This window comes from Astatotilapia calliptera, unplaced genomic scaffold (assembly GCF_900246225.1).
Source record: "Astatotilapia calliptera unplaced genomic scaffold, fAstCal1.2 U_scaffold_21, whole genome shotgun sequence".
In the NCBI taxonomy this organism is placed as follows: Eukaryota; Metazoa; Chordata; class Actinopteri; order Cichliformes; family Cichlidae; genus Astatotilapia; species Astatotilapia calliptera.
The window spans coordinates 190,415-209,084 of record NW_020535741.1 but is presented as its reverse complement, the minus strand read 5'-3'; the positions used below and the strand labels follow the sequence as shown (position 1 = coordinate 209,084).

Below are 18,670 nucleotides of genomic sequence, written 5' to 3'. Positions count from 1 at the left end.
ATTGTTCTGATTTTATCTACAGTTTTTTTAAATCATGCTTTTTATTGTTTTTGTTTTTTAATGTCTCTGTAAAGCACTTTGAATCACCTTGTTGTTGAATTGTGCTATATAAATAAACTTGCCTCGCCGCTTTCAGCCACATTTACAAAAACGCTCCTCCTGTTCTGATTTTTCTGATAATAATCAGAAAGTGCTGAACTCCTCTGAGCTGTTACAGGAACAGATGTTGGCAGATGTGTCAGTGACAGAGTTACAGTTAGAGAGGTCAGTGAGCAGGATTTCTATCAGGATTCGTGTCAGAGTTATTATAATGATGTCTGTTGGTTCACACTCACGGCTGCTTTGGACTGATTCCAGCTCAAAGAGCATCAACATGTTTTCATGTTTCCATCATGATGAGGAGCAGAAACTCTGAGGATTCTCCTGAACTCCTGACTACAGTAAGTCATCCACAGCTTCTGCTTTATATTCTACATATTATTCAGTAAATAATAGATAATTACTGATAATTAGACACTTTCAGAGGGACAAAAGTAAAAAAAAAAATCTGTAGTTAAGAAGTACAGATACTCAAGCTGTACAAATACTCTGGTAATAGCTGAAGTACTCATTAAACTTCTTTACTGAAGTAAAAATGAAAACTACAGGCTCTGAAAAGTACTCAGAGAACACGGACATGTCTGCTGTAACTGCGTCACTCTGCTCCACGCTGATGTTTGTCCTGTTCGTCTCTGCAGGTGAGATTTAACTTTGAGATAAAACAGGAAGTTTTGGCTGTTTAGTAAAAATATTTCCCTGAGACTTATTTTCATATTGTTTCAGTTTTTCTGTTTGTGGCGATGAAACGAGAATCAAACTGCCGTCAGAAACAAAACGTTCTTGTGCTTCAGCGACTGAAACACAAACTGTTCCTACATGACGACACATGAGAGGTTCTGATTTTGTTCTGTGGAGATCGTTCAACAACTGAACACTAAAACTTTTCTACTTCGTTTGTTGTGACGCACTCATTTCTGCGCATCCTCAGTCTAACCTACCAAACGTCACTCTAACGCCACGTCCTCACGAGACACGGAAGAGTTTGAACCGCAGCTTTAGCTTTATTTAAACCTTAAATTTAATCTGATGTGTTCAGGTTTAAACTCAGGTTCAGTTATTGAGTGAAAATACCAACAGACTCAGACATTTAGAACAAACTAAGAGTCAGATCAGCAGAAACAGAGAACACGGACATGTCTGCTGTAACTGCGTCACTCTGCTCCACGCTGATGTTTGTCCTGTTCGTCTCTGCAGGTGAGATTTAACTGATAGAAACTAAACTGAGTTTATTTCTGAGATAAAGAGTCTCAGTCTGGTTTACATGCTGATTATATTTCTCTAAGAAGTAGTTTGTTACTCATTCAGTGTTGCGATCGACACAAAGCTGGGTGGAGTCTGTGTGTTGGTGCAGTTTGCAGCACAGACACAAAGAAGTGTAATGTGTGTGTCAGTGTGATGTGTTGTAGTGTCAGGAGTCAGGATGCAGCTACAAAGCTTCTTGTTCAGTGTATACAAACAGCTGTAGCTCCATAAAGGCAGCATGCAGAGACTCACAGTGTCTTATAATGAGAGGCTGCTTTCTCTCACACATTATGTTCACTTATTATCAGCACATGTTGTTGTTTGTGGAACAGAGTTATTCTAGTTTTTTCTCATTAGTTTGAGTTTTTATTCCATTTGGACTTTTGTGTTTAGTTCAGTTTAGTTTCCAGATGATTTTCTTCTTTTTCAGGTTTGATTATTTATTGCTTGAAGAGTTTTAATAGTTTTATTCTTTTTTCATTCTTACTGTTTGGAGGTTTGTGTCAGAGGCCAGATTCAGGAGCATCAGTACAGCTGTTACAATAAAAAGCAGTGACTCAGTCTGACAGACATCCAGAGTCTCAATGAACTCGTCTATCAACAACATTTTATCAAACTAACAGATTCTAAAACCAAAGATTTGTTTTTCAGATGATGTTTTTCATCCGTCTCAGTCTTTGCTCATGAACTTTGTCTCCAAACGTCTCAGCCTGAGCTTCCCTCTGATGAACTCGTTCATAATCTCGTCCATTCTGCTCTCAATGAAAATCTGAACATGTTCAGCTCGGCCTCCTGTCTTTGTGTCAGAGTCTCCAAAGCAAACATGACAGCAGCTCACTGCCATCTTCAAACCTTCCCTTTCACTCTTGCTGCTGTCCTTCTGTCACAAATCAGCCCTGATGAAGATGCTCGGGATCAGGTGAGGAGGAGGAGAAGACTCGCTGTGGTGACGCCTGAAGGGACACAAGAAGAAACACAATCAAAGATCATCATCTAATAACAGAAGACAATCTTTTATTGTGTGTTTCTGATTGGCTGCTGTAGAAGTGAACAATTGTACTTTGACCTTTAACCTCTCTGCTCTGTGTTGTTTCCTCTTTCAGACCAGAAAACCATCACAGCTGAGTCTGGACAGGACGTCACTCTGACATGTCGAGCTGCAAACAACAACATCATTATTTTAGAGTGGAGCAGAGCTGACCTGAGAGATGAATATGTGCTTGTTTACCGGGACGGTCACTTTGTTCCAGACGAGCAGCATCCATCTTTTAAGAACCGTGTGGATCTGCAGGACAGACAGATGAAGGATGGAGACGTGTCTTTGATTCTGATGGATGTGAACACTGCTGATAGTGGAACATATGAGTGTCGTGTCTTCATGGAAGAAACACGCTCATGGAAGTTCATCAGCAGCATCCACCTTCATGTTGTTCCTCCAGGTGAGTGAGTAGAGTTGAGTGTGTGTGTGATCAGAGGTGAAGCTGCTTCCTGGTTGTTGATGTTTGTTTCTAAAGATGTTGCTGATGAGACTTTGTAGAAAGCAGCTGGTCTGAGTGATGTGATCAGAGTGCAGTAGATAATGTCTGACAGCAGTTTGAAGAGCAAATGGATTCTGTTCTGTTCTTCACTCATCACCTACCTGACACCTCACACCTGTTTCTCACCTGCAGGTCTGACAGGAGGACAAGAGAAGGATGAAGACAAAGAGAAGGAGGATGGATCTGTTGCACTGATTGTTGGTCTGTCAGTTTCTGCTCTGCTTCTTGTTGTTGTTGCTGTTGTTGGTTTTTTGATCTACAGAAAACATAAACAACAGCAGAGAGTGGAAACAAACCAGCCTCCTGTTTAAGTGCAGCAGGTTTAAAATGTCTCAGAGGTTTTTCCAGCTTTGAGTCTGCTGCTGCTGTTCAGAGTTCTGGGTGTTGTCAGTGTTTAAAATCCTGCAGAAACAGATGAACTGAGCACAGACAGCAGGCCCACAGCACTGTAGGTTTATTTCGGTTTTATCTTTAATGGCTGCTTCTGTTTTTGCTGACAGCTCATCTCAGTGGACGAGTTTCATCTTTAAAAACAGTCTTTACATTTCATAGTAACTGGAACATCCAGAGGGCTGTGACTACAAATCAACTTCAACACAGTCAGGCTTTCTTTGTGTTAGCTGGCTCAACTAAACCTGAAACTGCAGTCAGAGACAGCAGGTATCACCGTGGTGATTATCACCTTTCTCTGCTTCAGGCTCTGAGCACGCTCAGATGAAAAGGAGCGTTTCATGTATCATGTGACTTTTCTTCTACACAAAATGGTCCCTGTGAGCGCCACCCAGTCCAATCAGAGACGTTACTCACTGATAACTTCACTAATGTCTACAGGTACATTGTAACAGTGTGATGTGCAGTTTAGCTTCACTCAGTGGCTTCAGCAAGTTACAGTTTAACAAGCTGCACATATGAAACATTTCCTCCAGCAGAGAATCGACATCACAGTGAAAACGTGGCTCTAACAGCTGATTTAAAAACAAAACTCTGAACATGAAATGCTCCTGACCAGGTGATCTTTCACCATCAGTTACCATGGTGATTTAGCCTCTTTCTGACACAGAAAGCTCTGACTTTGAGTGTGACACAGCTCACTGAGACATTTTGTTGTGCACGCCTACTTTTAACTCTTCAAACAAATGAAATCAACACTTGAACATTTTTCACTTTGATGGTTTTGTTTTCACTGACTGTAGTTACATCATTTTGAGCTCAGATTACATATTTATGAAGTTTTTCACACCTGAATGTTTCAATCATCAAGATCTGGTTTCAGTTTTCTCTTTATCTTTGTGAGCTGTGTGTGTTGTTTACCCTCAGTATCCATGAACAGTGTTACAGACCTGGGATCAGTGTTTTTGTTTATAAGATCAAATATGACCTCATTATGTGAGTGTGAGCTGTGGACCACAAAACCTCAACAACACTAATCCTCGATCAGCTGTTTCACTAAAATTACATCCAAGTATGAACTCATCCCATCGTTCATGCATCAATTTGTAGCTGACAGATGGTTATGCACATCCCTGGTTGCCTAGGTAACCCTCTAACCTTAGATAACGCTATTGTTGTCACTCAGCAGTATGATTTAATGTAGTTGTTTCAATAGATCTCAAAGATAAGAAAAGTTCACCTCGGTACTCGCTGACTTCACATAAGTGATCAGTTATTGCGTTTAAAAAGTGTAGCTACTCGTCTTTGACCTTGTATGTATGTGTGTTTATGCTCTGATTGTATTTTCCTGCTGCTCACACAGCATTAGAAAAGCCTTAAAACTCAGTGTTCACAGAGTCTGTAAGCCCCAAATGTTTGTATGAAGGACAGAGAACAAACAACAAAGGTCAGTGTGAGAGTGTCTCTGTATTTGAACAATAAACTCTTACTTTGGTTTAAATGATTTATTCTTTCATTTGTGTTGTTGGCAGAGAAGCTACATCATGTGAACTTCATCATATTGTCACATGTCATCACAGATTCAAAAGATGTAATATTTGTGTGTTTGTTATTAACAATCGTGCCCCCAGACGCCAAAACAGTGCCATCAAACTGAAACTGAAAAAAAAAAACTGTAAGCAAAAAAGAAAAAAAAAGATGTAAGTGTGAAAACTTTTTTCTTGTCTTAATGTCAATATTTATTTTTCAGTTTCATTTTAAGGTGGCATCGTTTTAACCCCAACAAAACAAAACAAAAATGACAGAAAGTCCATTGAAATCTGAAAAATATTCATTTTCTGTGCATGAACAAAAACTTTACTTTTTACAAGACAGGAAAACTAACAGTAGCTTTAAATTTTTTATAGTGTATCCTCATCCTCAGTATTGGAAACACGTCAAACTGCATTTCCTATAAAATCAAATCAAATCATAATGATCGTGGAAATTTCTTGATCTAAATTCTCTTCTAGATTGAGTGGCAAAAACAAGAAGAGCTGCTGTTTGTGTTTGTGCAAGTGCAAGAAATACATATAGCACGCTCTCCATCCTTCTGCTAATGTTTAATGTACTGAAATTAATTCTAATTAATGAAATTAATGTCTAATTAAATTCAAAGAACTGAAGATAAACAGGCCACAGAAAGCACTTTGTCACCTCTGCTGTGATGCTAACTGTCGTGGTGCCTCAGACCTCGTCGTGTGATCTGACATTTACTGATTGATTTTGTCTGTTTTCAGGCTCTAACTTTACAGGAAGAAACTGTAAAATAATCAAATTATTCATCATTGTGAAAACTTCATCATGAAGCATTTGTGATGAGCTACATTCCTCTGAACCTTCAGTTTGGTTATTTATTTATTTATTTTCCATCCTTGTTCTTAATGCTTTCACCATCACAACTAGGGATGGGTACCGGTGTCCGGTGCCATGATGGCACCGGTTCTGACATAAACGGTAGTAACCAGACCAAAAAGCAGTGCACATTTCGGTGCTTTATTTCGGTGCTTTTTTTTCCTGAGCTGTGATACACTCATAGCCAATCATTTTACGTTTCCGAGGATAGTAGGCAGGTCCAGGTACGTACGTTCTGTTAGAGCAGAGCTACAGATTAAAAATGTCCAAGGCGAAGCGGTCAAAAGTCTGGCTGTACTTCACAGCAAAATATGCAAACTCAGCAGCAACAAGTGCTTTAAGCTGATACTGTGCAAAGGAGGTAAGACCTCAAATCCGATGAAACACCTGGCGACGCATAGCGTGTTTGTTTTTTTTTAAAGCCGAGAAATGCACCGTATTTGATGGCAGCAGCAGCCGTTCTTCTCTGCGTGAGTAGCTTAATGTTGTTCGCGTGTAATTTACGCTGAGTAGGCTAACCACGTTATTACATTAATGCATGTAAGGTGAACTAGCAAACATCATCATAGCTACATGCGGCTGTCTTCTTGTTTGATGGCAGATACTCCCTTCACCCTGGCCAAAAAGGCTAAAATGACCAAAGAAAAAGAGGGAAACAGCTGAACATGAGAGGTTTTTGGACAAAGTTTGTATTTTTTCCATTGGTTAAGCACTGCTTCCAGCCAAGAGTGATACCATATATGCCCCATAGCTGCAGAAAAGGCTAACATTGTTATATTTTTACATAAAACCAGCTGAACATGAGAGGTTTTTGGACCAATTTTGTCTTCTCCATTCTTTAAGCACCGGTTTGAGCACCGTTTGAGCACCGGCACCGTTTCAAAAGTACCGATTTGGCACCGGTATCGGATAAAACCTAAACGATACCCATCCCTAATCACAACACTATGAACTGTGGGTAATCCCTCAGGTCCACAGAGATGAGGACTCGTGAAAATGTGCATAAGGACTCAAAGTGTGTGCAGAGAGGCGTCGTGCACTTGATACCATGACAACAGGACGGGCCTGAGCCCTCAGAGGCCGACACTAAGCTGTGACTGTTTATCTGCACGTCTCAAACACGCCTCCATTTGTCTGCAGGCTGAGTGATCTGACTGAGCTCAGCCTCCATTTTCTACAGGGAGACGCTCAGAGAGGCTTTCAGTTTCATTTCACAGGAACAGCTTTGCTTCTGTTTTACATGCAGGTGCTGCACAGAACACATCCTGTTCAGTCTGTTTGTGTGACTGACTGCAGCTCAGATAAGAGGCTGGATCAGCTGATTCAACTGGTCAGCAGGCTGCATCATTTTCATCTCTGCAAACACCAATCAAAGTCCTGTACACAGTGTGTTTAGTACTCTGAGTGCGTTATTTGTCAGTAATTGTGTTAAAAGGCTCTGAGTTTAAGTTGTAAACAATCTCAAACCCTGGATTTATCTCCACCATGTAAGCTGCTGACATCCACCTAGCTGCTGTTGAACCATGATTTGGACATATGGTACTCTAAGGTCAATGAAATAAGATAGGCCTGATTAAAGTTCTTCTATGTGAGGAGCAGGATTTTAAATTGTGGATTTAACAGGAAGCCAATGAGGAGAGGCCAGAATAGGAGGAAGCTGCTCTGTCCTTCTAGTCCCTGTCAGGACTCGACTGCAGCATTTTGCATCAGCTGAAGGTTTTATGGGAGTTTTTAAGACATCCTGATAATAACCGATTACACATGATCTGTGAAATGTTCACACTTGTTGCTGCTTCCTGTCTGTGTGTTTCTTCCAGACAAATGTTAGGAAGCTGATTCTCACGCAGGTCACAGATCCACACTCTCAACCCACTGTGGACTGTCCTACATCTCGGAAAACGTTAGAGCACTTTTGCAAATCTGTGATGTCTTGATAAATCGAGTAGATATTTGAAGTTTACACAGCTACATTCAGAAAGAATATTTTAAACTGTGCATCCCTCCGAAACTGCCTCTTACGTTTTCGACGAAATGCATTCTGGGATATTTGCCTGGGTTAGCCTTCAGTAGCTTACTGGGGTCATGGAGAGAATGTGTTAATAATACTGAGTGGTGGGATTTATAACTATGGACTAGTGATGCGCAAATCATGAACGAATCGTTCAATACTCGAGAATCAGTTTACTGACTCGTGAATCATGATTCACAAGCCCAACTGACTCACTGACTCATCCCTGTTGCTGTTAGCAGCAATGTATCTAGCTTATAATTAAAATTGTGGAGAAAAAAACAACATCCAGTATCGTAACAAAAGATTTCTGCTCTGAACTGGAAGAAAAAACCCTGAGTAGAAGCTCACATCAAGAAAATAGCTCCTCGGTTCACAGTAGCATCGCTCTGCTAACATGCTAACAGCACATTTGAGCTACTCACCCCCTCCCTCCTGTGCTGATTTGTAAGCATAAGCAAATCACTCAGGACTCACTCACCCCCTCCCTCCTGGCTCACAGCTTCTTCTTCTTCTTGGTTGGCAACCAATGTTAAGGTGCATTACCGCCCCCTGATCCAGGGGGCGGTAATGCACCTTAACATTGGTCCACTGAGCTGTGATCCACAGCTCAGTGGACATTTAGATGAGAAAATATATATTTAACACATTTAAGGAAAATACTAATAAAATAAAAAATAAAAATATATTAAAATAAAATAAAATAAATGTTTATTAAGCAATTTTGATAGAAAATTGCTTAATTTTAGAAATGTTTTGCTCTTTTTTGCTCTGTAAAATAGTTGTTTTCTTTTAGAATCATTCATCTTAGCAGTAGGATTTACATGAAAAGAGAAACAAATTAAGTTTGAGTGAAAATGTACATTTTTTGCACTCTCTGGTCGACCGACTCAGTGAATCAAATGAGTCAACAAATCTGATTCACTTTGGTGAGTGACTCATTAAAACTCGATTCAGTAAAAAGAATCAAATTTACCATTACTACTATGGACACTATGTGCTGACATGACCTTTTATAAATTTACTGTCCAATCACAAACCTTTAATGGGAGGAAAGAATTTGATTGGACAGTGAGGGTCATGTCCTCATCGAGGATAGAGCGCACAAGAGTGGACTATTATATTGATTAGTCAAATCTCATTAGGCAATAAAACAACTATGGTCAGAAGAGAATGTATTCATTAAAAAAATAAATAGAATTTACAGATAAAATAGTTCCATTAAAAATTACGTGTACTTGTTGAGCCTTTCTGAGAAATGATCCATGTGATTGATTAATTATGCCTGCAGAGACCAAAAGGGGCCCCAAGAGTCTGGCTGCAGCCACTGGGGGGCGCCATATTGCGACTCGCTCAGACACATGAAAAATTAGAGGGAACATTGCCCGGCAGCCTACGTCTATTGCAGCATAACTAAGGGAGGATTCAGGGTCACCTGGTCCAGCCCTAACTATATGCTTTAGCAAAAAGGAAAGTTTTAAGCCTAATCTTAAAAGTAGAGATAGTGTCTGTCTCCTGAATCCAAACTGGAAGCTGGTTCCACAGAAGAGGGGCCTGAACACTGAAGGCTCTGCCTCCCATTCTACTTTTAAATACTCTAGGAACAACAAGTAGGCCTGCAGAGCGAGAGCGAAGTGCTCTAATAGGGTGATATGGTACCACAAGGTCATTAAGATAAGATGGGGCCTGATTATTTAAGACCTTGTATGTGAGGAGCAGCATTTTGAATTCAATTCTGGATTTAACAGGAAGCCAATGAAGGGAAGCCAAAACAGGAGAAATATGCTCTCTCTTTCTAGTCCCTGTCAGGACTCTTGCTGCAGCATTTTGGATTAACTGAAGGCTTTTCAGTGAGTTTTTTGGACATCCTGATAATAATGAATTACAGTCGTCCAGCCTGGAAGTAATAAATGCATGAACTAGTTTTTCAGCGTCACTCTGAGACAGGATATTTCTAATTTTAGAGATGTTGCGCAAATGGAAGAAAGCAGTCTTACATATTTGTTTAATATGTGTGTTGAAGGACATGTCCTGGTGAAAAATGACTCCAAGGTTCCTCACAGTGTTACTGGAGGCCAAGGTAATGCCATCCAGAGTAAGAATCTGGTTAGATACCATATTTCTAAGATTTTCAGGGCCGAGTACAATAACCTCAGTTTGATCTGAATTAAGAAGCAGAAAGTTATCATCCAGGTCTTTATGTCTTTAAGACATTCCTGCAGTTTAACTAAATGGTGTGTGTTATCTGGCTTCATGGACAGATAGAGCTGGGTGTCCAGTTGTAGACGATGATGCTTGAATTCAAACAGGCACACAATATGATAGATGAGGAAAATCCCTGAGCACTGTGCAGAGGACTCTGAGGACTGAGACGCATGTTGTCATGCATGTGATAATATGACAACAGGACGGCCCTGAGCCCTCAGAGGACGACACAAAGCTGAGTGTTTATCTGCACGTCTCAAACACGCCTCCATTTGTCTGCAGGCTGAGTGATCTGACTGAGCTCAGCCTCCATTTTCTACAGGGAGACGCTCAGAGAGGCTTTCAGTTTCATTTCACAGGAACAGCTTTGCTTCTGTTTTACATGCAGGTGCTGCACAGAGCACACCCTGTTCAGTCTGTTTGTGTGACTGACTGCAGCTCAGACTAAAGGCTGGATCAGCTGTTCAACAGCTCAGCAGTTTGTAGTTTGTTTTCATTTTGCCCCGCCTCTGTCAGTGCGCCCCAGGGCCGCTGTGGCTACAATGTATGTCTGCCTTGCCATCACCAGTGTGTGAATGGGTGGATGACTGAATATAGTGTAAAGTGCTTTGGGGTCCATAGGGACTAGTAAAGCGTTATATAAAATTCAGACCATTTACCGTTTATGTAAACACCAAACAAAGTCCTGCACACAGTGAGTTTAGTGCACTGGGTGTGTTATCTGTTAGTAATCGTGTTGAACATTATAAAAGTGTCACAAAAGGTTGATTCTGTTTATCTGGACGCATTCAATTGGAGAAATGCTTTGTCACTCTTCCAAGTGATTTCTTCAGTTCCATTCGATTCCTTCTTGTGGGACATGCATGGAACAATTCACCCAGGAGGCATCCTCGTCAGATGCCCAAACCACCTCAACTGGTTTCTTTCGATGTGAAGGAGCAGCAGCTCTACCCTGAGCCCCCCCAATAGCCAAACTGCTCACCCTATCTGTAAGGCAGAGGCCAACCACTCTTTGGAGGAAGCCCATTTCTGCCACTTCTATCCACAATCTCAATCGCTATCCAAAAGAATAATGATGATTGATCAATGACCATTTAATCAGTGGCCATGTGTACCATTAACAGAGAGAGTTGTGGAATAGCTGCAATCACAGCATTGTAAAATCAACAAATCAGTTTATTTCTAAGCTCAGTTGATCTGACTGAGTGATCTGAGTGAGCTCAGCCTTCACTTTCTACAGGGAGATGATGTTTTCAGGCACAGAAGTAAAGACATGTTTACCCACAGCATTCAGTTACAGAGGAAGACGTTGCTCTAAGGCACTTCAGAAACAGAGGTTTGTCTGTTATTGGAGGGACAAAAACAATGAAAAGAGAATTCAACAGGTACATGTAAATCTTTATTAACACTTACACACTTACATAGTGCTCATATTTCATTCAATCACAGAAGGAATTCACTGATTGTCATTGTCTTTAAAAAACAAACTCTTATAAGGCACACATGAACTGAGAAAAACCCCACAAACACCAAGAGGATGTTTCAAGAAGGCCACAGAGAGAAGAGTACAGAAGTGGAGCAGTTCAGTGATGTAGGTGGAGGCGTCACACCATCAGGCCATGAAAGTATGAACCATGATTTGAACCTGAAACAGTGCAGAAGCTCTAACAGTGGAGAGATGTTTGGAGTTAAAGCTTTGGTCAGACCAGAGATCAGAGCATCAGTTCATCACACTGTCCTCACTGCTGTAATATTAATGCCACACTGTTGTTCTTTCATGTGCTGATGTGATGTACTCATGTTTACATGTTAGTGTTACTGACCATTAAGTTCTGTAGGAACCACACATTAACACACAGCATACACGGATAAATAAAAAACACCCGTTGATGTCTTTGGACTGTGGGAGGAAGTCAGAGACCCAGAATCCACTTCAGGAGATACATGTATGACCTTTGTTCCTCATGCGCTCCATGTGTTACTTTACTAATTCACAGTCTGTTTCTGTGGGCAACAGGATGACTTCACTGCTTCACTGCTGTCTCATTACAAATCCACACAAACATGACGTCTATATTTATACATTATGAGTGGCAATTTTCCCTAAAATCACAATGTTTCTAACTTGAGCCAAACTGGTGGATCTGAAAATCCATCTAAACAAATGAGTCAAACTTCACCCAAAAGAGCATCAGTGTACAAAAGTTTGCATCATCTATACAACAGTATAAAATGTGAAAATATGTTTCATATTTTTGAGTGTTATGGGTCTGTTTATGAAAAGTAATCAGGTCTCAACCCAGCAAAGTTGTTCAGGATGTTTTGCTGGTGTCAAAGGTCAAAGCAGTTTAAATCTGAGCTGAACAGTGTGTCATGTTAAAGAAAAGTTGAAGAGGTTGTCAAACTTCTCAGTGCAGGATCAGAGAGAGACGTTAACAGTTTGTACAATCTGTTAAACTGGGTAAGATTGGTTTACAAACTAAAAACAATGTCAGCCAAAGAGATGATTTTTATACAAAGTGTTTTCCAGTGGACTGTACTTAAAGAAGAAAAAGTCACATGAAGTTAATAAACAATCACACCAACATAAAATAGTTAATTTGTCTAACCTGAAGCTCCAACACTCACTGACTCTGAGATCAGAAATTCATGTGTGTTTGTAACACAGTTTGACTTTGTGTCAGTAAATCTCATGAACAGCCTGAAGATGAATAAGCTGTAGTTCAGAGTCACTGACAGCACAGACACACACTGTTGGTCCGAGTCTGAACATGATGATCATCAGAGTCGACTGCTGGATGTTCAGGAGAGTTTCTGTCTGTCCTCAGATCGTCCGACTCACAGTTCATCTCTGTCTCCTCCTGGCTGACCTGCAGGTGAGAAACAGCTGTGAGGTGTCCTCTTCTAGTTCAGGAGATTAGATGAAAAAATCATTCATAACATTTATAAAGTGAGAAAATGTTAATGTTGATTTTTCTGCTTTTTATTTAAAAACATGATCTGACCAAAACTGCAGTCTGGAATCTTGCTTTCACCATAAAAAAAATCATATTTTTTTTCAAATACACAGGTCTAACAGCTGCTTCGGGGTCAGAGGTCATGTTGGGTTGATCCAGCTGTTCTTTATAATTTGACCTGTTTGGCTGCAGACTGTGAGAGCTCATTAAAACATGTCTGAGACTTTTGGAAGGTCAAATCCTCGAGTCTCTGAAAATGTGTTTGTTTATTATGAGGCTGAAACATCTGAACCTGTGATTCAGTGACAACAGCTCTGTCACACCAAACACTGTGTACACAGTTTACTACTTTTATATACGAAGCACTTCAAACAGTGCAATATATCAATACCATGCAATATATAATACTATATACCAAACATCATACTTACAGTTTGATATAATTGTTCAAAACAACCAAACATCTAAAAAAAACCTGACTTTTTAGGTTTCTACACTGAATAAATATCCAAAAACATTTTGACTGGTTAAAATCACGTTTGCAGAAGATTTGGTGGTTTCCTGGTGTAGAGTTACTAGAGTTAGAATAGAGTTAATATTCCTTCTTTAATAATCCTTTGTTGTGCTCACTGCTTGTTTTATTCCTGTGTTTGATGATCAGAGTCTCTGTAAGTCATGAGTGTCAATGAACGATCAAATGAGAAACTCCAGGAAGTGCTGAGTGGACTGTGCCATGGGGGAAATATGATGTTGTTTATGTTTAATATTTATGCTGTTTAGCTTACATTTGAGTTATTCTGGATTTGATTAATTGACCTGTTAACATACACCAGGTCACCAGTGCATTACTTAAAGCTTTAGCAACATGCTAATTAAACATATGTTCAAGAAATAAAAAATATTAACTTCATCTGATCCAACATTCAGATTATTTTAAATGTGCGAGTCTGTAATCTCAGTGACTAACAGAGAACCTGAGTGTAAATGTGACCAGATGAAGTGTGAGGTTGTGAGAAAGTCTCTGACTGCATTCATAGATGTGTCCTTTCAGCTGCTCGCTCTGATCCAACCTTTGGTCTCTAAGAAGAGGCTTCAGGGAGATGTTTGCTACGTTGGACTGTAGGACCATCAGAAATGTGTGCAGTAACAAAACAGGCAGCACTGAAAGCAGCTCTAAGTGTTTGTGTTGTTCAATGATTTGTGCACAACAACAACAATGGGACCTCTTTCATCCATCAGTCACCATGTGGACATTTTTCTGACACACTTTGAAGCTGATGGACGTTTTGTGTCTGCACTAAGTACGTTTTCACGAGCTGGAGAAACATCTGTCTACCTCTGACATCCACCAGCTCATCCATACAACAAACACACATCAGCAACCAGGAAGCAGCTTCACCTCTGATCACACACACACTCAACTCTACTCACTCACCTGGAGGATCAACAACCAGTTTGATGAAGCTGTGTTTGAATGAGCGTGCTTCTACCATGAGGAAACGACACTCGTATGTTCCAGCATCATTAATCGTCACATCCTTCAGAATCAAAGACACGTCTCCATCCTTCATCTCTTTGTCCTGCAGATCCACCCGGTTCTTAAAAGATGGATGCTGGTCGTCTAGAATAATATCACAACCAACTCGGAAAAGAACATTTCCTGACTTCAGGTCAGCTCTCTCCCACTCTAGAGCGAAGATGTTGTTGTTTGGAGCTCGACATGGCAGAATTACATCCTGTCCAGACTCAGCTGTGATGGTTTTCTGATCTGAAAGATGAAACAACACAGAGCAGAGAGGTTAAAGGTCAAAGTGCAATTATGATCAGAATGGTTGACTTTAAATATTTTGTTTATTTCCTTTGACATTTGAGTTTTATTTATTTTTTCATTTTATTTTCAGTTACAGCAGCATGTTAATAGCAAAACTTTGAACATACAGTAGTTTGCTGTTCAGTTTTTACAATACCCCAAAAGATAACAGAAAGAAAACAAACAAACAAACTAAAGAAACCCCTACAAAACAAAAAACAAACAAACAACAACAACAAAAATAAAATGGATGGATGGTATCTGGTCATGACAATGTGGTCATTTTAAATGTTTCCATGTACATTAGAAAAGGCTGCCATGCCTCAAGAAATTTGGTGGTTGAACCTACCAGTGTATATCTCATCTTTTCTAAATGCAAAAACTTCATGAGCTCTGCAAGCCTCTGTTCATGTGTGGGAGGAGCTTCCTGCTTCCATCTTAAAAGTATAAGGCGCCTTGCAATGAGTGAAGCAAAGAATTTGAATAGTATTTTGGTAAAGTGATGTTTTGAGGTATCACCCCAAAGATTAGAGCAGAGGGATCATAATTAACGTTATATATCTCTGAAAAGGTGTTAAATATACCCATATGGAAAAGAAATAGAAAAACTTATAAGACTTGCATAAGATGTGGCCTACTTCATACAGTCAATCATATAAGGCTTATATGATTTACTCATGAAAGTGGCCACTTTCTCATTACTTTCTTATATTGTTTTAGTAAATATCCAAAACATACAAGTTTCATTTATATGATTTTCAAGGGATCTTAATCTGTTTTCACTCTTGTATGCTTTTCATAAAAGCTTCACACAAGACAGATACAAACTTTATAAGATTTATATGCATCTTTTCCGTATGGGTAGACACCCAATAGTTATGAAGATTGGGGCCAAAAACTATGAAGGAGTGAACCTGTTTCTGCTTTACATCTGTTACACAGGGGGTCAGCCCATGTCTGGCACATATAGAAGAAGAGTGTACCCTATGGAGAAAACATAGAGCTCATCTGTTAAAGTCATCCCAAGGTCTTTCTCCCACTGAGCTTTAAGGATGGAGAGAGAAGGAGATTGAAGATCTAGTAATATAGCATACATTTCTTTAATCGCCCCTCTCTTATGAGTGTTTATATTAATAATTTTATCCAAAGAAGTTTCCTCAGGTACTTCTGGAAATGAAGGAAATCGACTCTTTACAAAGTGGTGAACTTGTAAATAGCGGAAAAAATGTTTGCGAGGAACATTAAACTGCTTCAGGAGCTGCGTGAATGAGAAAAATTCCATCTGCAAAAAGGTCTTTGATATTTCTAAGTCCATTACCTTCCCATATTTTAAAGGCAGAATCCATCATTGAGGGTGGGAACATATGATTTGAGCTGATAGTGTAACCCAAACCTTACATTGCACCCAGATTCTGAGCGAGTCATACAACAAAGGGTTACATTTATAGGTGTACAGTTCTAATGGGAGAGCTGAACTCAACAAAGCTGTAGGCTTTAACATTGAGTTTCCCCACACATGTTTACAGACGAGTTAGAGAGCAAGAGAAGAAGAGACGGATTCATAAATGTCTTTGTTTCTGCTCTAACCAAACAATGCTGCTCTACAACTCTAGACTACCAGCCACAAAGACAACAGCTGGAGAAACATCTGTCTACCTCTGACATCCACCAGCTCATCCATACAACAAACACACATCAACAACCAGGAAGCAGCTTCACCTCTGATCACACACACACTCAACTCTACTCACTCACCTGTAACAATCAGGTTGAGGCTTCTGATTAACTTCCATGAGCGAGTTTCTTCCATGAAGAAACGACACTCGTATGCTCCAGCATCATTAATCGTCACATCCTTCAGAATCAAAGACACGTCTCCATCCTTCATCTGTCTGTCCTGCAGATCCACCCGGTTCTTAAAAGATGGATGCTGGTGTGTTGAATCAGGGAGACCATCCTGGTACAAAAGCACATAATCATCTCTCAGGTCAGATCTCTCCCACTTTATTACTCTAATGTTGTTGTTTGGAGCTCGACATGTCAGAGTGACGTCCTGTCCAGACTCAGCTGTGATGGTTTTCTGCTCTGAAAGAGGAAACAACACTTTGACATTTGAGTTTTTAGTCATGTTGGATTTAATGAACCTCTGAACATCCAGCAGGTCACCAGTGACCCACTGAGGGGGAATTTTAGCCTCATGCTAAACATGCAAAGTGTCAGAAACTACAAGATGTTAGCTTCCACAGAACAACAACATGTGCTGATAATAAGTGAACATAATGTGTGAGAGAAAGCAGCCTCTCATTATAAGACACTGTGAGTCTCTGCATGCTGCCTTTATGGAGCTACAGCTGTTTGTTATACACTGAACAAGAAGCTTTGTAGCTGCATACTGACTCCTGACACTACAACACATCACACTGACACACACATTACACTTCTTTGTCTCTGTCACAGCTGGATTACAGATGTTAAGTGTCCACCCAGCCTGGTGTCTCCTTCACACACAGACAAACTGAATCCAGATGAAAATAATCCTCCTGTACTTCTTGTTATCTCAGAGAGAACCTCAGTTTAGTTCAATCTCACCTGCAGAGACGAAGACAAGGACAAAACAGCAAAGTGCAGCAGAGCAGCGCAGTGCCAGCAGCCATCTCTGTGTCAGTATTGTGCTGATCCGACTCTTAGTTTGTAATAAAGCTGAAAGTCTGCTTTGAAGAACAGATCTGACTTTCAGCAGCTCACTCTTACCCTGTAGTTTGTGTTCATTTAAGAACCTTGGAAACCTTGGCTGTTTAGTTGAATCAACAGGTATTATCAGGCTGACGTCAGCATGATGTCATAAACACACGAATAAAACATCAGAGTTTTAGTACAGCCTCTTGTTCTCTCCTGTAGTCTGAGTGTAGCCATTATACAGTGAGACGGCACTGCCACCATGAGGTCAAACTGGAGCATTGCAGGTAATAATTCTCATCCTGAACACTGTTGGAACATCAGACCTCCTCACGCTTTGAACTCATTGTGATTCTAAATATTTCTAGTTTCACTTTGACCCCAACCCTAACCCTGAAATGGGCTGTACAGCTTTTATACTTTGACAATGACAAAATATTATTATCTTCTCCCAAATCCAACGTGGCAGTCTGCTGCGAATCCTCCCCGTCCACATCGACCTCCCTGGTATCTGCTCCTCCTGGAATCAGAAACACATGGACACAAAAACACATCCTGCCTTGATTATCTAATGTTATCCTTCAGCTTATTCTAAGGCCCAGTTCAGGACGTCATGTTTGGACTTCCTGACCCAGAGACTTATAGAAAACAATTATCAGTGTATGTGTAAAAATCCTCTGCACTCTGCGTGTACCTGCAATATTTCAGATCCAGACAATATCGCTGAATGAATCTGTTAACTCTGAAAACACAGAGTCAACTCATTTATGAGCACATTTGCATTATGTATATATTCATTTAATAAAACAGCTTTATTTAATTTTTTTTAGAAACAATTTATAATTTTGCCTTTCACACCTATTTTCCGTGTGAACAAAAGAACGTTCAGCTGTTATCAGGTTCGAAGGAGATGCAGTTTTTTTGTTTGGCTTCATTTTTGCACAATGGGAGGGGCGCTGTCGCGTCGTCCATGTTTTCTACAGTCATTGATTTGGACACAGCAATGTGTTTAGTTTTACTCTTCCCCATGTGAATGTCATTATGTCCATTTGTGTCAAGCTTTTTCCCAGGTGCCTCCATTCCCCATACCTCATATGTGTATGTAAGTCTTCTTCTCCCTTTGTTCATTGTTGCTTCGTCTGTTGTTCCCACCCCCATGTCCTCATAGTCACAGAGTCAAGTGTGTGTCATAGTGCCCTCATATTACAAGTATGCTCATAGTTGTTCATAGGTTTTTAGTTCTCCTGTCACCCAGCAAATAAAGGCTCGCTTTTGGTTTCAAGTTCCATCTGCTCTGCCTATGTCTTGTTCGTGGGTCGTCTACATACATCTCACAACGAGACCGGAAGAG

The 18,670-nt window shown here is 40.2% G+C and overlaps 1 pseudogene; it reads left to right on the top strand.

The window, feature by feature from the left end:
* The first annotated feature begins 1,124 nt into the window (after positions 1-1,124).
* Positions 1,125-18,670, top strand: part of LOC113017816 (neural cell adhesion molecule 2-like) — a 75,144-nt pseudogene continuing 57,598 nt past the window's right edge.